The following is a 27975-nucleotide window of genomic DNA, read 5'->3' as shown; positions in this document are numbered from 1 at the left end:
AAGGAGCAATTGACCTTAAAACATTAAAACCAGGTAGATGAGCCTATTCCACAAGGTGTCTTGTCTCCAACCTTGTTAAGTGAAATCTGCCAGGTGTGGGTCATTTTACCTTTGCTATATAGGAAGCATGAGGAGTAGGGGGAGGCTTCCTAGAGGAGTTTGAGGGTCAGATTATCTAGTGTGCTTTTCTATCAGGGTGAAATAGACTCAGTGTTACCCAGGAGCCTGCTTTTTGTGTTTTCTGTTATCTCTGTGAAATACTCTATGAGCTAATTATGTTGGTGGTGTCTTCTCAGTTCAGTAAAACCCTGGTGGTATTATTTCACTGTTTAAGCTGCGAGCTTGTTGGAAGTGACTGAAGTTCAGAAGCTGGCAGGTAAGTGTTCTTGGGTTCTACAGCTGTTTAATGTCATGGAGTTGTAGTACTTCCTTCACCTTGTCTGTTTTCAGTGAAATTACTTATTGATTCTAAGCTCCCTTCCCAGCCCTTAAAAACAAAACAAAACAAAAAATCTCAGAAATTGAAGTGCATACGGGTAAGCTTGACTTTGAAGAATGTTTTAAGCAATATTAATTATTTGTTAGGATTTAATAAGAGTCTGTATGAAAATGATGCCTTAATGTGAACTCAAATTTTGTCTTGTGGTAAGTAGAAAGATGAGGAACCCACACTGTATGAATTGGCTAAACAACTCTGGCAGCACAAAGGAAGTCTCTCCTATTCCCCACAGGCCTGCATCTTAGCTGTGGAGAAGCTTTCTGAAGCAGTCTACCAACTATAAATACCTGAAGGGAGTATGCAAAGAGGATGGAGCCAGGTGCCTGGTCAATTTTTTTGATTTTTTTTTCCTAAAGTCAATTTTCCTCGGTGTCCTGTACCAGGACAAGAGGCAGTGGCACAAACTGGAACACAAAAGGTTCCTCCTAAACATGAGGAAGCACTTCATTGCTGTACAGCTGATAGAGCACTGAGAAAAGCACAGGTTTCACAGGGAGGTTGTGGAGTCTTCCTTCTTGGAGATCTTCAAAAGTCAACACAACATAGCCCTGAGCCACCTGCTCTGGGTGGCCCTGCTTGAGCAGAGGGGTTGCATCAGATGCCCTCCAGAGGTCCCTTCCAACCTCAGCTCTTCTGTGATTTTGAGGCTATTCAAGTTATAGGAATGGTACTGAATACCATTATATGCATGTACATACAGACTACTGTTATTCTGATGTTTTCATTAGGAACAGTCAGACTAAACTCATTTTTTTATTTAATGGACTGTAGCTATCTTATGGATGATACCTTAATGGGGGATTTGAATAATATTCTGGATATATCACTGCACAGGGTGAGTCTAGACTATAGTATCTATAGAATTATAATAGAATGATAAAATATCCTGAGTTGGAAGGGACCCATAAGGACTATCAAGTCCAAATCCTGGCACCACACAGGTCTGCCCAAAAGTTTAGACATTGTGACTAAGTGCACAGTCCAATCTCTTCTTAAACTCAGGCTTGGTGTAGTGACTACTTCACTGGGGAGCCCGTTCCAGTGTGCAACCACCCTCTTGGTGAAGAACCTATTGCTGATGTCCAGCCTAAACTTCCCCTGCCTCAGCTTAACACCATTCCTGTGGGTCCTATCACTGGTGTTTAAAGAGAAAAGGTCACATGCCTCTCCACCCCCCCATTCCCACCCCCATTCCCCCTATGAGGAAGTTGTAGACTGTGATGAGGTCCCCCCTCAGCCTCCTCTTCTTCAGGCTGAACAGGCCCAGTGACCTCAGCTGCTCCTCATATGTCTTCCCTCTAGGCCCTTCACTATCTTTGCTGCCCTCCTCTGGACACTCTCCAACAGTTTAATGTCCTTCTTGTACTGTGGTGCCCAGAACTGCACACAGTACTTGAGGCAAGGCTGCACCAGCGCAGAGTAGAGCGGGACAGTCACCTCCCTTAACTGACTAACGATGCTGTGCTTGATGCATCCCAGGATACGGTTGGACCTCCTGACTGCTCGGGCACGCTGCTGGCTCATATTCAACTTGCTGTCAACCCCAACCCTCAGATCCTTCTCTGCAGGGCTGCAGTGTCTCATTGCCCATTCTGTGCGTATAGCCAGGGCTGCCCCGTCCCAGGTGCAGGACCCAGCACTTGCTTTTGTGTAGCTTCATGTGGTTTGTGGTTGCCCAGCTCTCCAATCTGTCCAGGTCTCTCTGCAAGGCCTTTCCACCCTAATCCAAGTCCACAACTCATCTAAGTTTGGTGTCATCAGCAAATTTACTCAGAACACCTTCTAGTCCTACATCCAAATCAGTTATAAAAATCATTGAGGAGGACTGGCCCTGAAATGGAGCCTTGAGGGACCCCACTAGTGACCATCTGCCAGCCAGATGTGGCCCCACTTACCACAACCCTTTGAGCCATGCCCATCAGCCAATTGCTCCCCCATTGTATGATGTTTTTAAGTTGTCCTACTGGATGCTTTGTGCAGTAGGATCCTATAGGAAACTGTGTCAAAAGCCTTGCTGAATTCCAAAAAGGTCACATCAGCTGGTTTCCATTGATCGACTAGATGGGTGATCTTGTCATAAAAGGAAATCAAATTTGTTAGGTAGGACCTACCCCTCATGAAACCATGTTGGCTGGGACCAAGGACAGCATTATCCCACAGGATCAATAACAGGTGTCAATAACTTCAAGAATCATCTTCTCCATAATTTTACAAGGCACTGATGTGAGACTGAATTTGAATTATCTTCTGGATATATCACTGCACAGGGTGAGTCTAGAGTGTAGTATCTATAGAATTACACTATGTCTATGAGATCACAGAGTCACTGATCCCTGCTCAATGTGTTTGGGGTTGTTTCTCTCCAGAATGATAAAATGATGATAAAGGTAAGTGTTTTTACCTCTGTGTTGGGTTTACATTACATGCTATTGGCAGTAGGAGGGTTGCAGGGATGGCCTCGGAGAGAGGAGATCAGGAGCTGCCCCTACGTTGGATAGAACCAGTTCCTGATGTCAGACCCACCACTGGCCAAAGCTGAGCCTAAGCTGGTGGAGCCTCTGTGATGAAATATTTTAAGAAGGGTAGAAAGTGTTGAATGTCAACTGTAACAGAGTAGTGAGAAAAATATGACAACCCTGCAGTCAACCAAGATAGGTGAAGAAGGAGGGAGAGGAGGTATTCCAGGCACCTGAGCAAGGAAACCCTTGCAGCCCTTGTGGAAGACCCTGGTGAAGCAGGTAGTCCCTCTGCAACTCAGTGTACCATGTTGGAAGAGATAGCAGCAGCATAGACCATGAAAGACCTCACACCAGAACAGTTGTATATGTAATCTGAGGGAATCTGCAGCCCATAGAGAGCCCATACAGAAGACTGTTCTTGTCAGGAACTGGTGTGTTGTGTTCCTGCCAAAAGCCCACCTGCTGGAGCAGTCTGTTCGTGGAGCACTGGACATTGGAAAGGATCCACAAGGCCTAGGACGAAGGAACAGCAAGAGATGTTATTAGTTTTGTTTCTGACTATCCTATGGTGATATTAATTAGTAATAAATTAAACTGATCTTCCCCAAGTTGAGTGTCTTGCCTGTGACAGTATTTGGTGAATAATTTCCCTATCCTTATCTCAACCTATGAGCTTTTCCACCTTATTTTCTCCCCATCCTGCTGAGAAGGGGGAGTGAACACCTGGCAGCCAGCCAAGGTCAATCCAGCACTGCATCCAATTCAGTGTTCAGATTTGCTCAAATCTTAACAGCAACATATGGATGTTTGATAGTCTTACAAAACATTAATTCTTTGTTCATGGTATAGAATATTAATGTACTGATTTTGCTGTGGGTGAGTTTTTGGGTAAATATGCTTACCTTTGAAATAGTCTATGGAGGCAATAGTCTGCTGTTAGAGACCAGGTTGCCAATACTTAATTTTTTAAAATACAAGTCTACGTGTAGAGGTAAACACAGAATTGTAAAAGTTTGTTGCACAAGTCTTATCGCAACATACCAAGACAGGCTATCCTCTTTTTAAAGGGTCATGATGGCAATAATAGACCATTTATCTAATGATCGACTCCAACTGCAGAAAAGGAAAAATCCTTCTGTAACAATTAAACGGATTACAAATGGATTGTTCTTTTTTTTTTTTTTTATTAACATTTGTAATGTTTTATTCTTACAACAGTGCTCAAGCTACTCACCTACCACTGGTGGTACCTGAAGAGGTATTACCTTTTTTTGATCACAAACATTTAAGTAACTTCTGTAATGGGTCACTTGTTAGCTCACTGCTCAGGTATCAGCTTGTTCTATGCTCCAGTTTTAATGAATGAAGTTCTACTTTCCAATGTTTTACTGGGTCTTTGCTAGGTAAAAATCTTATGGTGAATATAGTGTGGAAGATAAGCACTTCACAAACTACCCATGAAAAATATACTTTATCACAATGCATAATAAAAATTAAAATATTTTTTTGAAAAGCTTTTAGAATTATTTTGATGGACTAAGACTTTAGCTTTTGCTAAGGGAGGAAAGTGCTTTGTCTCTTATCACTATGTCTGTTAGGAAAGATTTAGCTGTTTCAGGATGTTGAATTTTTCACTTAAGTCTGTTTTTTCATTCTTGAACTTCTAAATGGACATTCTGGAGTCTGAAACACTCTATTCACAATGAATTCAAAAGCTTCATAGGCTTCCCCACTCAAATGCCTTATTTGTGAACCCTCCTTTTTGTATGTACCTATCCTGAAACAGAGATGTATGACTACTTTCTGAATGTATTGGAAGTAGTTTTGTGTGTCAGTGGTGGAGTAGCTTAATATCTTAACAGCTGCCCTTTGAGGATTTACTCAGTGTGCCAGGCCATCATATATTAGTTTGAAGCCATATTGGCTACATTGATCCTCCACAGTTTTAATTTAGAACTGTAAAAGTCTTCCTAAAATTCCTGAATAGTGAAGATCCAAAGGTTTTACTAATCCTGAAGAAGCTAAAACAGCCTAGTTACATAAATCTAACTTCCTCACCATTGCTCCAAGGACTGTGATACTCCATATGTATGCTATGAATATATGGGAATATTTCTAAATAGTTCTATAAATGCATAGTATTATCAATGACCTTGATGGTCACTTCCACTCATTACAGATGTGAAAGCACATCTAGTTACATACATTAAGCAGAAGGGGGAAAAAAAAAGAGGGGGTAGTGGGGAGAGGAGGGCAGCCTGTAAGATAATATTGTTCAATCACTGAATCTTTCCTCTGAGGTTTTAAAGTGCTTGGAGCACATCAAGACCCTTTTAACCTTTTCCACTGTTGGTTATATGAGCTTTGTCTTAAGTGATTATGGCTCACAATGATGCAGGGAAATGGACAAATAGTATCTGACAGATTGAAAGAGAAGGCTGAGGCAGATTATCTCTTATCACAAAGCTCACAGTCCTTGCCATATTCATTCTTGCTTATGGAAGATGACAAAATAATGCCAAATTAAGAAAGAAGCTTCCCTCATTTTCTCCTACTTTTCAGACACAAATTACCTGACTAATAGAATCATATAACCATTAAGGTTGGAAAAGACCTCCAAGATCATCTTGTCCGTCCATGACCATACTACCAATGTCACCCAAAAACCACATCCCTAAGCACCAGGTCCAACCTTTCCTTAAGCACCTCCAGGGATGGTGACTGCACCACCTCCCTGGGCAATCTGTTCCAATGTATGACTATTCTTTCTGAGAAGAATCACAGAATCATCTAGATTGGAAGAGACCTCCAAGATCACCGAGTCCAACCTCTGACCTAACACTAACTAGTACTCCACTAAACCATATCACCAAGCATCTTTTAAAGATCTCCAGGAATGGTGACTCAACCACTTCCTTATTTCAATGCCTAACAACCCTTTCGGTAAAGTTCTTCTTCATGTCCAACCTAAATTTCTCCTGGCACAACTTTAGACCATTCCTGCTTGTTCTGTCACTGAGCACGTGGGAGAATAGACCAATCCCCACCTAATCTCCAATCTAAACGTCCCCTAGCACAACTTGAGGCCATTCCCTCTAGTCCTATTGCTAGTTATCTGCAAGGATACTTTACAGAGAAAATCTGCATCTGTATAGAAATACACTGACATAATATGTGCCTTGTTATTTATTTAAGGCATCTTCATTCATACGTTATTCTAGGCAACCTTCAAAATGTTGTGTTGAATAGTAGACATCACAGGCATTCATATCCCATTTCTCTTGCACTATTCTATTTTTTGCTCCGTGTCACACCAATGTAAATAGAATAATTACTACAATTTACAGCAAGGTAACAAAGGACAAAACTATTCACGCTGATTAGAAATTATGTTAGTGACTGAAAGAACCTTTGGGATTAAAAATGACTCTTGCTTTAAGAAGCAACATAGTGGTCTTAGACACCCGTAGCTGGGTGGGTACTCAGATAAATGCAATAAAACCAGAGAGGAAGTGTTGTTGTTGAGAATCCTTGTATTTTTCTTTTTTCTTTTTTTTTTTTTCTTTTTTTTTAATATTTCTTACCAGGACTTTCGTGAGAAAGCAGAGCATATAAACTGTGGATTTGAACATGTTTGAATGATAGGACAGGTTCTCCTCAAGAAGTTTTTGTTGGAAATATTTGAATACATTGGTCTTTAGGCTTAATTAAATGAATGTATGGAATTTTGTTTATTCTTTTATGGGTTTTAAAAAGAGGGATGGATGATGATCTCATATCTGTACCAACCCAAGAATTTGAAGCATTCTTCTCCTGCGAAAGCCCTCTGAGAGAAAGAAATGATAACCACAGTCAAGGACTTGGCGCTAGATTAAATAAAGTGGGGATTAAACCCACTTCCCTGATTTGTGAATATTTGACAGAACGTCAGTGAGGATAAGAAGGCTTGGAAAGTTCACCTGCAAACCCATCTAAAAACATAAAATGCAGTCTGTCACCACTAATAAAATCAATTACTTCAAATATCAGGCAAATTAGATCAAGCATATGCTATGGACCCTTTAGAATGGGTAACAAGTATTAATGTTATCTGAGCACTGACTGATTATTTGGAAGTAACATGGGAAATGGTGCCTCTTTCATCAGTTAGATTACAATTCAGTCATTACATCAAAATTAAGATTCAATTCATAAACTATGGAAATCAATTTAAACAGACTAATTTAAACTCTATTATTTAAATCCTCTTCAACACTTAAAATTACAAATTTTCATTTGCAGCATTTCTTGTTTCTGAGTGTATGACTATACATAGTACCATTGCTATACATGGTAGTATGCACATGGCTTCTGGGCAATCAGGCATCAGTAACAGAAATGCCCCATTTCCACTACCCTACCCAGCCATCCTGAGGCTGGGGCTGATCCAAGTTCCTTTCCCCAGGACTGATCCTGACACCCAATCACAGGAAATATTTGGAAATAGAGTGAACTACTTTTTGAAGTGGTCTGAGAGCAGGTTATAGTATCTGCTCCATGTGCCATCCTCTCACATGGCAACCAGCTTCCAGCTGGCATTCTGATGTTCAAGTCACACTCCTGCTTTTTCATGCATCAACCAAAGTTCTTCCATATTTTGAGCTCCTTCATCCGCTGCCTCCTTTTACTCTGTATTGACTTTACCTTGTTGAATTAATCTCCCGAACATCTTCACCAACCTATCATAATTTTTTCAGCTCCAAATGTCTGCTTTTATTTCCATCCTAGTCTTCCTGCTTCAGCTCTGTTAAAACAGGGCAAAGCATTATTCCCCTGAGACAGCATGATTAGAAGTCATGAATTGCCTAATACGATCTAGGAGCATATTTTTATTGCTTTCAGCTCCTAAACCAAACACTGGAATTTAGTAAAAAACATCCCATCTCTTTTGATCCCTTAATTCCTCTCAAATTATGGACCCTGCAACAGACTTACTTGCAACATTCATTTATTTGGATTTTTTTCTTGAACATGTGTCATGTACTTCCAGGTTTATCTAATCAGTTTGAATTCTGGACTTAATATGAAGATAATTTATATTCCAGCTAATCAAAAGAGTAAGGTTCTTAATTATAAAATTGGAAATACCTACATAATAAATCAATAAAATAAGGAAACAATCTTAACATGTGTTATGCTAGCTATCACATGGGAGGGTATTTCTCAACTAGTGAACTGAGAAGCTGCTGAATGAATTTATTCTTCTCTAGTAGAGTACTTCTGCCTTTCATTTATATTTGAGGACTTCCTGCTGAATGTTGACAAAGTTTCAAACCATGTTTTAGGAATTCTTTTATTTCTCTACTGTTTGAGAGCCCTGGGAATAGCATGGCCTTTCTTTTAGCTGCTTGGTGTCTATCAGATTGCCAAAGAAATGTTCTTATGTTTATTTGAGGATAAATATCTTTAGGTACAGAGGAATTGTGGAGTGATGATTCTTCTACCCTGTTTACCTTTTCTCTCAGGAAATCAGCTGAATTACAGTGATAAAAATGAATTACAGTAGTAAGCCTACAATGTGCCATTCTGCAAGCTACATATCATGAGATGTTTTTGGCACAAGCAGCCATTTTATTTCTGGCTTACTGGCATATTATAGAGACTACATATAATACTTTAATACACTTTTGAGGCTGGGTCACTGTGTCTCAGTCCTATTCAGTGAAGCACTTAAGCATCTGTATAATATGAATAATGTGTTTAGGTCCCTCAGGTGTCAATGGAAATTAAGCTGTCTTGAGCAGGGATTTATTCCTAAACCATGTTCCTAAAATAAAATATTTTCCTTTACTCTTGTCAGGGCTAAAATAAAATAAAATGAAACACTTGGCATACAGGGTTTTAAGTGGTTTTGTTTGTTTGCTTGTTTGTTTTGAAAGCTTTGTTGTTGTTGTTATTTTTCTACTCATTAAATGTGTTTGCCTGCAACTGTGCAAATATTAAACTTTACTTAAAATCTCTGAGATGGGTAACCATAGTAATTTACACAGTTGGATCTGATAAGCCTTCACTGAGATAGTGTCACCTTCGTTTCTGTAGAACATTGATTATTAACAGACCCAAAAGCACTTCAATTAGTGTCACCTAGTGAAAACAAAACAGCTATTGCACCTATGTGAGCCTGTTAGATTTTGAATAAGGGTGACAGGAACAGCATATCCAAGCTCTCTAAGTCATTCTTACACACCACACAACCCCTTAACACTGAAACCACACTTTGTTTTAAACTCCATAGTCCATTCTCAATCCTGTCTCCAAACTTGTCCTATCTCCACAGTAAAAATGACTTGTGATGGCAGCCCAGCCAATCTGTTGTGAGAGGTTAAGTCAGAGGGTATATCTTCCTCTACTTGCTTTCCTAAATATGATCCTTTTGTAGTATGGAATGTACTCATTCAGTACGGGAGCTCAGCAGGGACAAACCCTTGAAACAGTAACCCATCAACTATCTATTCTCCACTTACAGCTTTCTTCCACTTTTTACTAATCTCTATCTCCCTCTTTCTCTTCTTCTCTCTTCTCCCGCTCTCACCAAGCGAATTTACAGACCTTTTCCTATGAGAAAGTGTCTTTTCTTTCCTCCATCCGGGAAACAGCTTTCTTGTTCTCAAGAAAAAAGCAGCACAAAGTTGGCATTCTTCTGTCACATCAGCTCCCAGTTTTAATCAAAAAAATTTTCAGGAACATCAAAATTAAGGGGAAATGAGTTATGTTTCCAACTAGAAGCCAGAATTAATTCAAGATCTGCATTGAGACTAGGTGGTTCTTATTTCTTTTCCATGCTAACCAGGAGCCTTGGTCTCATTTCATAGCTGGTAATTTCTAATGCTTTTGGAAAAAAAACAGACAACCTGCTGTTCCCAGTCATCTTCATAATATTTTCCAGCACTGGAAATTGTTGACTAGCACAGCCTTTGAACAAAAGCATTCACTATGCTAAATTTAGACTACAGTCCTGTTGCAAGTGTATTTTAAAAGGGCAATTACTAGATTAGAACCATTTTAACCACCTGGGTCAGAATAAGTCTTTTTTAGTGGTCTTTCAGAACATATTCCCTTCTGGAAAGAAGGATGCAGGCAACTGTGCAGCTAGTGTCTTTTATCTATAGTGGAGTATACGGGGCCAGCATGCCTAACTAGGAATATTCAGAGGAATAACAAGAGCATCCACAGGAATACCTGTTCTAAAATATTAATGTCTCAGTTTCAGGAACTCAGACATCCCAGTTCTGCAGTCTGTATGATGCAAGTATCTCAGCTTCTAAAGGAATGAATGCCTTAAGTAAAAGCACAGGGAATAGAAAAGAGACAAAAATAGATACAGTCTTGAGTCTATGAGGCTCTGCCAGTGCTTTACAGAGAAGCAGTTCTGAGTAGTTTAGGCATATGCCTTGCCCTTCCACTTGGACTCAGGATCAGACATAAATCCCTGGAACGGAATGGTTTTACTAATAGAGAAGTAGTCTGATTATGGAACAGCATATGGAACCAAATGAACAGCAGTGCCTACTGTATAACCCCATGAAAATGTCTATAGAAAAGAAGAAATTTTGATGTCTGAAATGAGTTAATTTTAATATACTCCAGGTAGCTCATCACTTATACATTTTTTCCTAATAATCTGCCAGAGCTGCCTTGGCTCTGTATTAATCACAGAAGAAATCCATATAATCTAGATTAGCCTCCACATGCCAAAAGTAAAATGCAGTTTAAGACTTAAGGCTGCAAATTAGAACTCAAGTATCATCCAAGATGGCCTGAAGTGTTGCTTTGGAAGGTCATTTGTGATGTGTCATATCAACCAGTTCTGGCCATGTATCTTGAATGCTCTAAAATATCTCTAATGCCTTTAAATGGCTAAATCTAGAATAGTGAACTGTACTTTAAGTGTCTTTTTAAAGGTGAATTGTACTGTTCAGTAATTTCTCTCAATGGTGTTGTATTGTCAATAAATACTATAGGAAGTTAAATACTTGTCTTACATGTAAGAGCGTTTCATGTAGGTATATTAAACTTGTCATAAACACCATGCCAAGTCTATTTTTTGAAGGTGTCATAATGTCTACAAAGGAGGCACTTTGGATCTTGACTGTAGCACCTGAGAACACTAATCTCTTAGACACCATATCACCAAAGAATAAATCTGAGGGTGGAATAGATAAGAATAAGCAGCCAAGGGCTTTTAAGAAAATGATATATCATTGGTCAATTTGGTGACCACTGTAACCACAGAATCACAGAAACACAGAATTGTAGGGGTTGGAAGGGATCTCGAAATATCACCGGGTCCAAACCCCCCCTGCCAAAGTAGATAACCTTAGAGCAGTTATGGTCAATGGCCATAGCCTGGTGTGAGCTTGCTTATTTATAAGCAGCTCAGGGAACAGTTTTAAGGAATGATTTAAAAGTTAAAGAGATGGCCTTGTAGATGCATCATGAGCAGCAGCATGGAAAGGAATATGAATATGCTCATTCTTAAGTTGAGCAAGTGACCATATTTTGACAAGTTGGGAAGGAAAGTATTTCCGTACTTTTAAGGTTGAGGTTTGAGTCAGGTCCACTAGACAGAGCTACAAAAAGAAGTCTTTAGAAAATCACACAGTTTTCTAAAGTGCATACATTCTAATCAGACCTTTTCCATGGCATTTCTGTTATAAAACTGGTAATTATATTGGAATTTCAGAAACAACTTGTAGGGCTCCCAAAACACAGGGAGGAGTCCCTCCCAGGGCAGAAATATTAAATTGGCTGGAAGAGTTGTTGGCTTTAAAAAACATGCAAGACTATATTGTGATCATAATGAGATTTTCTTACATTTTTCTAAGATTTACATGAGAGCTCTGCAGGAACATGGGCCAGTTATCAGATAACTCACAGAAAAATATCTTGTTTACTGTGACAGGCTTTTCCTGAGAGAGCCAGATATATTCCATGAGCACATGTAGTTTGACCTTTAAAAATGTTGTTTCTTAAGACGTTAAAAACAGATAAGTACATAAAATATCTTTGCATTATGCAAAATATAACCATATTTTCATGCAATCATTTATATGTGGCCAGATCTGTTTAAAATAAATAATGAAGTTTCATTTAATTCATTCATTGTAGAAATATTTTACCAAGCTACAGTACTATGTTACAAAGTGAAACTAATTCTGACAAGTCAGTCTAATAGAATGAACTCTATATAGAGTATACTTTATTCCAATTTAGCTGTTAACATCCCTACCCTGCAGCCTCAAGTGGAAATTTTAATACCATGATGAATCTTTGTGGGAAAAAAGAGACTCCTTGACACTGAAGTTGTTTATATGCTTTTGGGATGTTAATGGTTCAGGTATGGATTTAACACCTCCACAGTTCTGAATTGTGAAATAATCACTACAGATTACTGTAACTGCAAGAGATTGCATCTATTCATCTAGGTTCTTCTGTAGGTTGCCAAGCTTGCTCATGTTTAGCTACAATAGATTTAAAGGGAAAAAAAAAAATACTTGTAATCGCATGTAAGAAAGCAATGTGTTTCCTTAATAAATTACATCTTTCATGAGTAGCCAACACAAACAACTGAATTTTCTTGAAACAGGTCAGTTTTCACTTTCTATTTAGACATGAATTTGGTGACTGCACCAAAGAGACTGTTGGGAACAAATAACCTGCTGGCTATTGGAAAATCAAGCCCCTTACATTTCTAAATGGACCCTTTTGTGCATTCTAAAACTGTTTAATTTATATCAGAAAATTACAGCTTATATCCCTTTCACTTACTATAATTTGAAAGGCCTAGAAACTGAAATATTTCATTTTCTTAATTCAGAACTTGTTGGGATATTCAATAAACAGCATTAATTGAAGAGAGATTTATTGCATTTAAGCTGTTTTGAAGCATTTCCTTTTCAACGAACATTTTGCTAACTTCAGGAAAGGGTTAAGTGGACTTTTCTCTAGAGACCTAAAGTTCTAGGCTCCCTCTGCATATTTAAGGCAATGAAGTCACAGATTCCATTCTCTCCCTTGGAAGAGGGATTCAGCTGGGAGGCTGTAATAAATTTATGAAGTCCCAGACCTGCACTGTGAGGAGCATGGTGGCCCCAAAGCTCACTTCAGGAACAGTCTTCATTTACTTAGTCTTTAATGTTCTTTCATTATTTCACTGTTTTTAGAAACAATCATATCTGAAGAGAGATGCAACTGTTCATTGAAATACTCATTTTTGGCAAATTGCATTATTAATGGTTTTAGTGAGAATTCCGAGGCATGTCTCCCTGTCCATAAGGTTTCTGTGAATAATTAGATGATGATGATGATAATAATAATAATAATGATGATGATGATGATGATGATGATAATAATAATAATAATAATAATAATAATAATAATAATAATAATAATAATAATAATAATACAATAACAATAACAATATGAAAGCAAAGATTTAAAAAAAAAAAAAAACACACAGAAAAGAACACAAAATTTTAGATCCATCTGACACTTTGGAAACATGGGATTTTAGACCTGATTGAAATAACTCAGTTATTGCAGGAAAATCTAAGTTCCCAGAAACCTGACAATCTGCCTTTAGTTGATGCTACCTCTCTTTGCTGCTATCCTCAAAACTCATTTTGATTTGGAATCAAATTTTGAATTTCCACTCCTGATCTTTTTCTTTTCTTATTCAAATAGTTGAAACAATTTATTTTTTTATTTATTCTGTATAATAGACCTGAAAATATACAGTTTTCCAGAGTCAGTGGTTGAATTACTAGTGGATCCGATATACATATATCCATAGGCTTCACTTGAAACAACATATGTTACCTCCTTGATGGAGGCAATTTATTACAATTCAGCATGATACTAGTTTAGGTTTTATTCTATTTTTATTAATATTTAATTCCTTTTTCTTTTTTTTTTTTTTTTAAAAAAAAGTTTGCCAGGGATTTTGGATGTATAAATTAAAGTTTGCTGTCAGACACTTCTTCCAAGCTAAACATTAACTTCTTTTCTTATCATATTTGGAAATGAGTCATTTTTCCACACCTTAGTTCTCCCCTGCTCCCCAGAAATGAACTTGTTATCACTTAAAAATACATATTGTTTTCATGAAGTGAGATAAGTGATCCCAGACTCATTCATGAAACCAGCTCCAAGCTATCAGGGTTATCTTTAGATCATATATAGAGAAACTCTTGGTTTGAATCCAAGAGCTGCCAATTATCAGCAATTCTGAAACCTTCAACAGCAGATATCTTTGAGGCTCAGAAAGAACCATTGGGCCTTCTCTCACTTGTGATTTCTCTTCATTCATCCTATTGTGTTCTCCCTTGCCATAATGAATTGCTTTCTGCTCTCTTCTTAACTCTCTCTTCAGTTTAACTGTTCAAAGTATCATTTTCCATTTTTAGTAGTTTAAGGAATTCAGTCCTTTTTGAACCCTACTTTTGCTTTCTCTTTTTTCATGACTACATCAGGCAGAACACTTGTCGTCACTTAACATTTCTTTCATTACTGTACTACTTTGTTGAATGTATTCAACTGACAAAATGCAAACTTCTTCCTCATTAGCAATCATTCCAGGTTTCAGTGCCCACTTATTCAGTTTGCAAGCATACATACATACGTGTGCTTCTACATGTGCAACTGAGATCCCTACTCAGAGAATATGAAGTTATCGTTATAGCCTTAAACTGAACCTTTTAAAATCCATGTTGAGAAATAAAGAGAGCTCTTCAAAAGCTGGACAGATTTAGAATAGAGGCCTCAGAAATGTTTCTTCAGCTGCTTTACTCTTTTGTGCAAGTTCTTAATAATGTCTGACAATGAAAGTATAAACACTTGTGCTAGAGTTTCTGCAACAGACATCAATAGCTGAGTTTGCAAATGTCAACATAGAAAGATAAGTCCTTCCAGGGTGTGATACACTTGACCTATCTTTGACATCTGTTTTAAGATGTGATGAAATATGCCTCTGTTAAATAACTTCATTGTCTGCAAAGAGAGTCTTCAGTGGCCAGACAGAGATTTTTGATGTCTAGATTTGTCAGATGTACCCTATACTTACTTTCACTTTGTATAAATAATTTGAATCTTTAAACCCAAAGCATATACAGGCAACCCCAAATCACTATAAAACATATTCAGAAGAGATCAAATCATTAGAATTTACCAAGAAGAGAGGGGTATCAGTAATATTAGTGAATTAAGTTAATGCTATCAGCCCACTGTAAGAGCTTGTTCCTAACATCTCAGAATAGTGAGCAGCAGGCAGCTAAGCATCACACAAGGTTCACTCACTCCCCCCACAGAAAGATGGGAGAAAGAATCGGAAAAAAGGTAAAACTTGTGGGTTGAGATAAAAGACTATTTAATAGGACAGAAAATGAAAGAATAGTAATATTAATAAAATTAATAATACAGTAGTATACAAAACAAAGAGCACACAACACCAATAGATGAACAGCCAGCCCTTGAGCAGCAGCACTTCCTAAAGCCAACTGACCCTATTTTTATTGTTCATCCCATGCCATATGGTATGGGATATCCCTTTGGCAAGTCTGGTCCAGCTGTCCTGGTTCTGTCCCCTCCCAGCTTCTTGTGCACCCCCATCCTCTTCACTGACAGGGTGGCATGAGAAGCAGTAAAATCCTTGGCTCTGCTTTTAGCACTGTTCTGCAACAACTAAAACTTCAGTATGTTATCAGCATTATTCTAATAGAATCATAGAATTATACATGAATTATACACAGAATTATAGAATGGCTTGGGTTGGAAGGTACCTTAAAGACCATCTCGTTCTAATCCCTCTGCCATGGGTGAGGATGTCATCCCATAGACCAAGCTGCCCAGGTTGTTCATCCAACGTGGTCTTGAATACAAGCCACAACTATATAAGCCACAACCAAAGCAAATGCTTGACAAAGTTATTAGGAAACTGGTAGTTTTAAAAACAGAGCATTGTCTAGATTTATTCAGAAAATCACCTTGAAAAACATCAACTAGACTAACGGTAGGAAAAAAAAAAAAAAAAAAAAGTAGGCAGCTAAACCATTCCAGTCTGCTATTTCTAAATAAAATAAAATAAAATAAAATAATAATAAAAATAATAATAATAATAATACAGAAGTAAAATTATAAGTTCTGGGAGTAATATTTATATAGGCATAAAGCTTTAACAGAAGTCTTTTTAGTAGGTAAGATTCACACAAAACAGTAATTTGAATTAAATTGTCAGACTAGACATTGACCAAGTTTAGATTGCATGTTGAGCAAAGTTCATTGTCACTTTTCCATACCTGATGTTGGTAATATAAAACTGATGAACTGTAACAGATCAACTTTTGTTGTTGTTGTTGTTTGGTTTGGTTTGTTTTTCATTCTTTCTGATCAAACGTGATTTTCTAATTGAAATTCCCACCAAAGAGTGGGAATTATATTTTAATACATCCATCTTCAGACGTACAAACTATAAAATATTTTGGTAACAAAGTGCTTTTACAGCTCCATTTACCATAAGTCTAGCAGTGTTGCATCAGAATGAATGTCAAGGCTCATTAATCTGTGCTCATAACACTTACAGAACTAGAAAGTTTTTTACCAATAAACATTACAGAAGTACCTGAATTTGTTAGACTTCTAAGTTAGTCATGATCTTTCCATTAAGATTAATCTTCCTGTTTAATGTGAAATGAGACAGCCCATTTCTGTTAGCAAGATCTTTAAGATTTCCACTGGGATGTGCTCTTAGAATTTAAGGCACTGTCCTGCCGCAATGGAGAGAATGATTAAAGCTTGCTCAATGTTTGAAGTGTTGGATTGGTTTAAATGGGTTTCGTATCTGACATTTTTAAAGCAATGACACACAAACAACTGATTTGTTAGAGTCATCAAAATACAAGGATTTATTCACACAAGCTAAATGAGAGTTAAACTGGGTTAAATACATCTTTATTAGGCATTTACTTTTTTTTATTCTTGTCTATAAATGTTTGAAGCTGGCAATGTTTTGATCAGTTTGATTTACTTATTTTATCACTTTTAGTCATGTAGAAAACATCAAAATACTAGTATTGAGTATATTGAGTGACAGTGAACTAATGCAGTATTAGAGAAGGTGGAGTTTGGGCTTAGTGATTTTTATGGTTGGTAAGACTTATCATCCCCAAAGAACACTTTTATAACAATGTTTACACATTTGTCTTACTATTTCAGCATTCACAATGAAGTTTATAATCTCCAATATCTTTCAGTGGTTTCTTCTGGAAAAGTCAGCATAAGAACCTTGTTGTTTAAAGATACAACAAGACTTTGTGGATAAATTTAAAAATTTGCCTACTATATCATTCTTCCTTCATCTAATTACATTAGATGGATGAAAAAATCCATTTATATTTCACACATTTAAGTGTTTAAACAGAATTAACAGATAGATACGATTTTTATTATCATTTCCATTTAATGAACTCTGGGCTTCAGCACAACTTTTAGTTGTAGTACACTTGCTAGTACTTTAGTTTTAGGGAATATTTTTGTTCAATGAATTAATTTTAATTGAACATCTTTTTCATTAAATGGGAACTGTCTATCTTCAAAAAGATCAGTGGCAACTGAGAAATTATTTCAGAAACAAGGCAATTTTGTCTGCCTTTCAGAATACAGGCAAGAGTATTCAAATCTTAAGTTCTAGTTCAGCTAGTTCTAGTCTCCAATTAAGCAAAAAAAAAAAAAAGAGTGCTTCACTTCCAGAGAGTTTATTTGGTTCATATCAAGTACTGAAGCCAATCTTGTTTAGTAACATCAACTAATTAATACCAGATAATTTTCCTCTTCTACAGAATTCCTTTTCATCATCCTTTTCTGTATATGAAGGCCTTCTGGCCAGGCACTGCTGTAGACAAGCCAATGTCTTTAGGAGCATTACTTACTTATGCCAGGAAGGCTGTCAGGAAAATGCATGAAATTACTTGCACATCCCATAAATGCAGGAATTTATTTATTTCCTTAAACTTTTTACAATATTTATCCTGCAGTACTTTTCAGATGCTTGTATTTCTTGACAGTATTTGATCACCTACTACTGAGATGTTAATTATTTTTGATTATTTGGTAATGAACCTGTTTACTTGCTGTTTGTACTGGATTTGGCAGTTAGCTGGAGTTAACTTTCTTCATAGCAGCCCATACCGAGTTGTGCTTTGCATTTGTGGCTAAAATGGTGTTGACGCACATATGTTTTGGTTACTGTTAGACATTTCTTTCACAGCTTCAAGGGTTTCTCTTCAGCCTCCTCCTGCCAAAGGCCAGTAGTCTGGGGATGGTCAAGAGACTGGGAGTGGACACAGCTGGGGCAGTTGACCTAAACTGAACAAAGGGGTACTCCAGACAATGTGACATTGTGGTCAGGAATAAAAGCTGAGGGAAAGGAGAGGATGTAGGGACATTCATGGATTCATGGTTATGGCATTTATTTACATGAGCAACCACTCAGCATACTGAAGCACTGCTTTCCAAAAATTGTCTGGACATCTGCCTGCATAAGTAGTGAATATTTCCCTCTTTTTGTTTTGCTTCAATACAAAGCTTTTGTTTTTCTTATTACATTGTCTTTATCTCAACCAAAGGCTTTTCTATCTTATTTCTCCCCTCTTCTGTTGAGGACAGTGAGTGACAGGGTGGCTGGACGGGGGTCTGGCAGCCAGCCAAGGTCACCCCGGCACGATGTTGATTAGGTGGGGCAAAATAACATCTAATTAAGTACAGGATTCATCTAATAGAATGACTTTACTGGCTCCAGCCCAGTCAGAGACAGGGCTTCCTATGACTGATTTAACTTGCTGATAATTGCATTTGACAAAACAGAGTAAAGAACATGTTCTCTTGGTAAGGTTCTCCCCTTTTTCTTTAAGCTCTTCTTTTAATTAATTAATTATTTATTTATTTTTTAACATTTCTATTTAATTTCAGAAGGTTCTTTGCCAGTATGTATTCCCTTCTAAGACATCACTAGCTATGCATTAATCTCCTCTCTTCCCCTCAAAAAAAAAAAAATCTTTTAATACTATTGCAATGACTTTCTGTGACATATGAAACCTGTTTGTCTGAAAGAAAGCAACTTGAAAATATGCATTAACAGAGAGTTCATCTGCCTTCTTAGTCACTTACTTTGTGACAAAAACTCATCACAGCTCTAACTTACGATGAGAGCTACTATATAGTCAAAAATATGTATGATAGAGGAGCAGAAAAATCAAAGTTACTGACTAAACACATACAGTTTATTTTAGTTAGGCTATTACCCTAAAGGAGGGTATAGCGAGATGGGGATCAGGCTCTTTTCTCAAGCAGCAAGTGATAAGACGAGGGGAAATGGCCTCAAGTAGTGTCAGGAAAGGGTTAGGCTGGATATTAGAACAAATTTCTTTAGTGAAAGAGTTGTGTGGCATTGGAATAGGCTGCCTAGTGAAATGATTGAATCACCACTCCTGTTGGTGTCCAAGAAACACGTAGATATGAAACATATAGATTTGGAACTTAGTAGCATAGTATAGTGGTGGACTTCAGTACTAGGTTAAAAGTTAAACTAGATGATCTTAGAGGTCTTTTCCAACCTGAATGATTCAATGATTTATGATTCTATATGTCAATAAATCATTTGCCATTAAATAGATACATCTTTCAGCAAACAGATATTTCTTTCAGCAACATGATTAATGATTAAAATTACAAAACCTTAGTGGCTTCTTATAGTGTTAAAATTAGGGCAAAAAAGGCAAAACAGATGTATGCCAGAATAGAAGTGGTTTTATTCCTTTTTTCTTCGTAAGAAGGGAAGAGAATTTGGAAGAAAAAAAAGAAAGAAAGAAGAGAGAAATCAAGAAAAATGTTGTAAGGCAGAAAAATTAGAAATTCTTCATCGGATAACTACAAAACCCCAGAGAAAGCTGTAGGCCTCGAAGACTTTTTTTTTTTTTTTTTTTTCTATACTTCAATCAAAAGCACAACACAATCTTAATATCACAGGGGACGGAGGGGGGGGGGGGGGGGAAAGAAGATAGAGACAAAAGAAGAGGCACATTGTTAGGCAAATTCCAACATGAGGCAGTGACAGTCAAGGAAGTAGAATGTGTTGAAGAATTCCTTTTGACAAGGGGAGGAGACAGATTGCACAAACAGCAGGAGAAGATAAGGTCTATAGTTCTTGAGAGCCATAGAGCCAAACCATTATTTCTGTCTTCTATCCCAGGGCCTCCCATTGAGAATGAAAGAAAAAATAGTTTGAGAACCACTTGACGTATCTGGAAAAAAATTTAGTGTTGTTGCTGTCTGAAGAATAATTCCCCTGTCCCCCTCCCCAGCTGTCTACAGGGAATTTGGTGGGTGGTGAGATTGGGTGGCCCAAAGAATAATAGATATCTAAGAGCCTAGGGAAGAGGTCTATATTTTTGTTTAGTAATGACCTACATGATGTGAACAAGTCACCTCATTTGTGAGGCACAACTCTCATCCCAGTCAGGCCTACAACATCAAACAAAGACTCTCTTCTATTCATAATTATTTCTCAGTTGTAGTTCACAGATTTCCCAGCCTCATGGTTTTCCCCCAAGCTCAGAAGTACCTTATTAACCTGTGTTATGAAGCCAGTCTCTCTTGTCTTCTGAAGTTCTCTTCTCTGTTCTTCCCACTGCGTACTTCTGGGTGTTTCCTCAAGCTGCGTGTCATGCTGTAAACAAACTGTAATAGTCGCTCTCTATGATGCCTCAGAGAGTAAATTCCATGACCTTTTTCAGGGTCTTTCTACTCTTTTTCAAGGCAAAAGCATAGTAATTTGAGGTTCTGAACACCTTGAGGTCAAACCTATTTCCAGAGAAGCATATTAATGTTTCTATAACTACATTGCACAGTGGCAGAATGTATCACATTCACTAATTTGTTGCAGCTTCTTTTTCCCCTTCCATTTTTACCCAGGGTCTAAAAGATAGGCAAAGCTTTGAGAACTGCTGCTACTGGGTGAGTCTTATCCCAAGTGTACAACATAAATCAGGGCAGGGGATGAATGGCTGATTGTCTTTGTTCTAAATATTATCCTTTCAGCAGTACAGAAGAGGACCCCATGCCCTGGAGACTGTTCAGCCATGATTGTTGCAAAGAGACTCTTTTGAGGAAACCAGAATGCTTTCATTAACTAGCCAATCTCTGAAGCTTAATCTTTATCAAATTTCCAATGTTACATAATATCCCTTTCTGCTGCTAAAAAAGAAATGTGAATGAACTTTTTGTACATTTCCTAGTGGTCAGGCCAATATCCCAGGAAATACAAAGGTTGAGTGTATGTACCATCTGAATCATGTTCAGGAAATCATCATCATTCAAGGCCATAGTTTTCCCAAGTTAGGCAGGATGCATTTACTGCCATTAGTGAGAGGAAAATGGGATAAGAGATGGTTATGAAGTGGTATAAAGGACAATGAATTAGATTGTGTATTCTGCTCCTCATGGAACTAAGAGGGGAACAAAGGTGGCTAAGTTACTTTGAAGCTTTTTATACCCCAGACCCTGACAGAGGTCTGATTAGTCAGTAGTGAGTTAGAACCAAGAGGAAAGAGTTGTGAGTGAGGGTAAAGTGAACCCAGGGAATTCATGTCTGAAACTATTCTCAGTTTCAGTCAAAAGGAAATAACACATTTATGCTAGTACACTGTATGTGTGTGTGTGTGTGTATGTGTAGAGGGAGGAGGTTGCAGTGGATTTAGTCTAAAATATTTTTTTTTCAGATATTTATGTCTGCATTTTATGGGTGAGAACACATAAGGGATTCAATGGAAAGTTAATTATATCTATGAATTACAATAGATGAAATTCATGGTAAGGAGTAAGGAAGGTAAGTACTCGTTATATTATCCATAAAGATTTTTTCTACTCACATTTTCTGTTTTCTTACTATGATTCCCTCTCCAGCTTTAAGACAATGTCAGTGATTGTTGGCTTGCATGAAGAACTTCTGTAAGGAGTCAGAATAGCATCTTTGAAGGCAGGGGAATCCCATTAGTGAAAACGCATGAGTGAGAGAAATTGAGCTTGAAAAAGGAGTCTAAAATTCAATCTGAAAATGAAAGTTCAATTCAACTGTACAGTTTGCTAAAGTTAATCTTGGATAATATATAAATTATAAAACCAGTATATCACTGTTATATCAGCAATATAGCACTGACTTTTACCAGTGAATTAGTCAGCAAGTTTTAGCACAGCAAACCTCCCAAGAGTGACATGTTAGAAAAAAAATATGTTTGATGATATAGATCTGTATCTATCTTGCAAGTCCAGCCATGTCCTAAACATGTTAGCTATACCAGACAGGGCAATCACAAGCATTTATCAGAGATTAAAACATAAGAACCAAATACAAATAAGCATAGGTTTTTGTGCTTTTCCTTTCAGCCCTTGAAGAAGCACAAGAATATGGCAAATATAACAATAACACAAAGTCAGAGCAACAAAAATACCATATCACAAAAAAATGAGGAGAGGTGCAAATGTATTTTTTTTTTTTTCTTCTAATCTAAAGTTCATTAAAATCTAAAGTTCATCAAAAAAAAAAAAAAAAAGAAAAAAGAAAAGAGAGAAGACTTTGTCAATACAGGCAGTCTTAACCATATGGTAAATAATTTATATCTGTACTCTTTGGTATAAAAATGTTTGAATTTCTCTAGATTTCCTATAAAGACAGAAGACTAGGAAAAAGACCGTTTCATATGGCCATGCAGATGGAAGTATTACATTTCATAGCCTCAAATGTTTGTATGTAGATTATTAGCTTCTAAAAGTCCATTAATATCTTACAGGAAAAAACTCTAGTGATTTATCTGCTCACTGAGTTACTTCTACTTAGTTCTATATGTGACATTTAATTCTATCTACATGAAGCTTTCTGAATTGGACTGGAAATGCATTGAATAACTCACCTTCAGAAAGTGCTGTGGTAGAAAGTAGCAAATAGAGCTAGTGAGGGAAAAAAATGTAAGAAAAAAACATCAAAACTTTCACCTGAGCATCACCATGCTTATTCTGTTACTGATAAATGAACATAACTTTGAAGGTTTACAAGCCTCTGGGTTTTTACCAGAGTAAATCATAGCAGTTCAGCTTCTCTATCCTCTCAAGAAGATGGATGATTGATTTTCCTTCTCTTGATAAGAGATTAAGTAACTTCCTAGATTTATTTTACTAGAGCTCATTTAATAACAGGAAAGAATGCATTCTTTCCTGGTCTTGTGATTTTAGGAAATATGTTGTGTTAGTTGATGATCATGGGGGTTTTAGATAGCTACAGCTTCTCCCTGTATATTAGTCCCTGAACAACAATATAAACTGAGAAAATGATGCATCTTTTTTATCTTTTTTGTTTGGCTGGTTTTTGTTTTCCAAACAGCTGCTAATATTCTATTATTGGGAAGATTTGAGATTTAATTATTGGAGGATAAAAAAAAAAAAAAAAAAAAAAAAAAAAAAAAAAGACTAGTTAAGCAGTTAAGTTTAAAGTAGAAGTGGAACTTCCAGTAAACACTGTAAAAATGTTTGAGCTGTAACACAGTAAAAAAGAGTACATATGTGTTCTATGTGTGCATTCATTGTATATGTGCATATGTTGTATATGTGCATATCTTTCAAGATCTGTCCAACAATGCTTGAAGGAACTTTGGATTTGAAAGGGGCAGCTTCCTCTTACCAACCTGAAGTATCTGTAAAGAAGAATGGCAAGGTTACTAAAAAAAAATAAAAAATAATTTCTGTGTTGCAGCAATGGCAGAGCAAGTTGAGGTCAAGAAAAAGTGTCCTACTGACAGGGGCCTATCTTACTTGTGTGTTGCTTCTGTAAAGTCTTTTGGCAAAAACAGAGTAATCACAGGTCAAAGAGAGTTTCTGCCTTACAGGCAGAGGTCTTGTTTTTATAGGCTGTTCCACAGTCTAACTATTGAAAAAGATAAAAAAAAAAAAAACACTGACTGGGACAGCTGAACCCCTCCAGGCATCAGCTTTACTGGTTGCCTATGAAACAAGCAAGTTTACAGATCTTATGGGAGACACATCATTTAAGCCTTAAGAATAGGTCTGTAATGGTTCTCTAAACTAGAGTGTTTCATTCTACATCTTCCTGATGCCTGTCATAATACACATTTTCGAGCCCTGCATATTTTAGGCTTTTTCAAGTCAAAAGGATTGACATATGACAAGTCTAATAACTGGAGGATTATAACAAAGAGATATTTAATGATTGATCTTCTGCAAAATATTCCCTAAAGATTGACCTGAACCAAGGCATATTGTAATCATTTGTTTCCTCTCAATATTCCTTCATTCCTTCAGAAATGTCCATTTCTGCAATGAATTGATAGGAAATTCCCAGGCAGCAGTGGTCACTACAGATTATGTGAGTTGGTTTACGTATATCTGAACTTATAAATATTGGACTTCTCAAAACAGTTTATTTGGCTGTGCATATAATTAATATATTGACCATGTGTGTGATTATATCATCTAACTTCAGCTACTTGAAAGTTTAATACAGTTAGAAATCTAGGCTCTCTCTAGGCCAAGCAGAACAAAGACATTCTAGGGACTGACTCATCTTGTTGCAGGAGGTGAATATGAGTTGAGTGGGGAAAAGTGTCTTTTGGAAGTAGCTTCTCCTCTGTTGTCTACAAAGTTAGAATAAGGACTACAGCACCTAAGGACCCAGAATGGAAGACAAAGAAATATAGATTCAAAAGAGAAGTTGATTAGATATATCAACATTTTACGTTGATATTAAATCTCACACTGTACAATACTGGGTCATGTCAAGGATCCTATAAAAAATAAAAGTATTAAAAAGGTCAATTCCATGTTCCAAATAATAAAAAATAAGTACCAGTTTAACTGTATTTATCTTCCCAGAATGTACCAGTCTAAATGTACTCATTCCCAGAATCAGTAACTGAAACACCATTCTGGCTGGGCTTGCTCTGCCTTACACATGAACTCAAGTGATACATTTCTTATTTCTATTATGTCTACCTGGAAAATATTTATTCTACTTTAACTAATTCATTAAAAGGCAAGAATGGCTGCAAAAAGAGGCTGAGAAAATCATAGGACAAGATCAGATATATGGAGGAAGAATGGCAGTGAGAATTGTTCCATCGCAGAAGATGTTTAATGAAACATTTGAATCCTTTACAAGTAAAAACTTCAGTTGAAGATGTAGTCCAGAATTAACTGGCATAACTCCACTGAAATAAAGGTAGCTCAGCCAATTTGCAGCAGCTGAGGACCTGACCCAGTATCGTTTTGTGGAGTTATATTATTCCTGTCTTCCAGAAAACATTACTGTTATTGTGTGAGATTTTGCAGGTGGATTGTTCTGTTAGTGTATAGTGTTAGTTATGTGATATGATGTCCATCAGACTGAATCTGAAGTATCTTTACCATATTTACTTATCTTGCTGGTGGTACATCTGGAGTTTTATTTTACCTAAAGTAGTAAAGCTGAGCAGTTGTGTTTTTTTTTTTTTTTTTGGTGTTTACTGTAGTTTCATTATTATTGATATTAATATTAATATTTCTAATGCCTTTAGTTACTCAGTCTCTTAAGTGTTTCTTTGTGTGCTATGATTTACTTTAGTTTTGAAATTGTCTCAATTTATTTCCACCTGTCTATCCATGCACGCAGTATTCCAACTGCCCTTTATTATCTTCTTTTAACCTTTCTCAACAACCTAGGTACTTCTCTACTATTATTCATCTTACACCTATCATTGGCTGTTGCCAAAAGGAGAATCTCCATCAATTTGCCAACTGAATACCTATCCATAAGTACGTGCGTAGCTGTTCTGTGAAATATTTTAACCAAAGATAAGTCAGCACTATAATCATGAGAGATTTTTGTTTACGCTTTGGAATGTAAGTTCTTTCTAGTTTAAACTCCAAGCAAAAAGATTGTATCTGCACTGAGTGAAGTTTTAACGACTGATAAACCTTGGCCGTAGCATTTTTACCCTGAGTCATGTGTCAAAAAAAAACCAGCTATTGACATTTTATTTTGAAGAGTTAAGACACCCAAAGTTTTACTGGCAATGACTAATTTGCTGATTATTCCTTTTGGAAGAAGAGTACAAGACCTTTATTTTGGACAAGAAAAAGGATCAGAGGAGGAATATGCACACGCAAACATACCCATGCAGCATCAAACTCTCTGTGATTACCACCATTTCTCTGCAGGGAGTAGTCTTAAAGCACATCCCAAGACCATTCAGTAAATACAGTTAATTAAAGCCTTTTTTTTTTTGGAGCCAAGGTTTCAAACTGTGCTAATTTGTGCTAAATATTTATCATACTGAATTTCCTTCAGGAATGCCAGATGGATATGCTTTAGCACACATGGAACTGCTCAGACAAAATATCTTCTCCAAAAGGTAAGAATTTGAGTGTGTTCATAGACTGATGAGACAATAGAAGACTTGGTCTGTCTTGGAGATGACTAAACTAGTCTGGAAACATGCTTCTGAAACAGGACAATAAAGAATAAAGAACTCATATGATACAAGGCTGATTAATGGACATCTGGGCTTGGACTGTACAGTTTGTGCTTTCACTCAAGTTTCTCAAAGTACGATATAAAACCTGATTTTTTTTACAATGTATTTCAGAATTCTGTGTCTGCAATATGTCACATTTACAGATGCTAAACTGCTCTGGGATTTGTTTTTCAGAAAAGCCTTGGAGCTGGTTTGCAACAATGGAATTGGAGTACAATTGCAACTGGAAAACATAGTCTGTTCCATAGGCTGTTCATGAAAGTGAAATTGGTTGGTGCGAAAAGACTTAAAGGCAGATGTGGAATATGAAGGCCATCATCACAAAGTCACTTGAAAGGTGATGGAAAAAACAGATATTCCTGAGGATCAACTGTCTCATGCTATATACATATCAATAGCTAATTATCTGAATCGTTATCCTACAGTGATGATTTGTTTCCATTGACAGTGAAGAGAGACTCAGATGATGAGACCTGATATTACAGAATCAGAGTGGTTTGTGTTGGAAGGTTTCAACCTCCCTGCCATATGCAGGGACACCTTCCACTCAGCCACGTTGCCCAAAGTCCCATCCAAACTGGCCTTGAACATTTCCAGGGACAGAATATCAACTGTTTCTCTGGGCAACCTGCTTGAGTGCCTCATCACCCTCATCGTGAAGAATTTCTTTCTTATATCTAATCTAAACCTTTTTTAGATTAAAATTGTTGTGCCTTGTCTTATCACTACACTCCCTGATAAAGAGTCCCTCTTCAGTGTTCTCGTATGCCCTGCTTAAATACTCGAAGGTCTCTATAAGGTGTTCTCAGAGTCTTCTCTTATCCAGGCTAAATAACCCCAACTCTCTCAGCCTGTCTTTATCAGAAAGGTGCTCCAACCCTCTGACCATCTTTTCAGCCCTCCTTTGGATATGCTATAAAAAGTCTATGTTTTTCTTATACATTGATCACCAGAGCTGAACACAGTAGTCCAGGTGGGGTCTGTTACACTTTTACATGATATATGTCTAACAACGTGCTACATAAGACTCACAACACATCACCCCATTGTAACAAGACCAATACCAAATATAAAATTGTTTATAAATTTATGGTTGCAACACTTTCTATTTAGGTGCCTCCAGAGACAAAAAGGCTTTCTGCTATCATCTACTGATGGAGGTTTTCTTTAGCTCAAACAATGGAATGAACTTGTTAGGAAGGTCCATTGTGAAAAACTTATTTAAAAGTAAATTTCTTTTTTTTTTTTTTTTTTTTTCCCTACACAATAAGAACAAGATTTCAGTCCTAGGTACTAGCCCTGAAAATGTTTTACAGATGACGAAGACTGAAAATGGGGACTTTTTACCTACCTTTCATCTGTGGCAAGTCATTCCACATTTGTATATGTTTTCTCATTTGAAAAGCAGAAA

The 27975-nt window shown here is 37.0% G+C and overlaps 1 long non-coding RNA gene across 1 annotated transcript; it reads left to right on the top strand.

Annotated features, from left to right (window-relative positions):
• The first annotated feature begins 65 nt into the window (after positions 1–65).
• On the top strand, positions 66–27975 carry LOC140001410 (uncharacterized). Its single transcript, XR_011806625.1, has 3 exons — positions 66–376; positions 26378–26441; positions 26739–27975. It is a non-coding gene; the product is annotated as an uncharacterized lncRNA (long non-coding RNA).

The sequence above is a fragment of the Anas platyrhynchos genome, chromosome 1 (genome assembly GCF_047663525.1).
Source record: "Anas platyrhynchos isolate ZD024472 breed Pekin duck chromosome 1, IASCAAS_PekinDuck_T2T, whole genome shotgun sequence".
NCBI classification, from domain to species: Eukaryota; Metazoa; Chordata; class Aves; order Anseriformes; family Anatidae; genus Anas; species Anas platyrhynchos.
The sequence above is the reverse complement of the archived record's forward strand: the minus strand, read 5'-3'. Positions and strand labels throughout refer to the sequence as shown.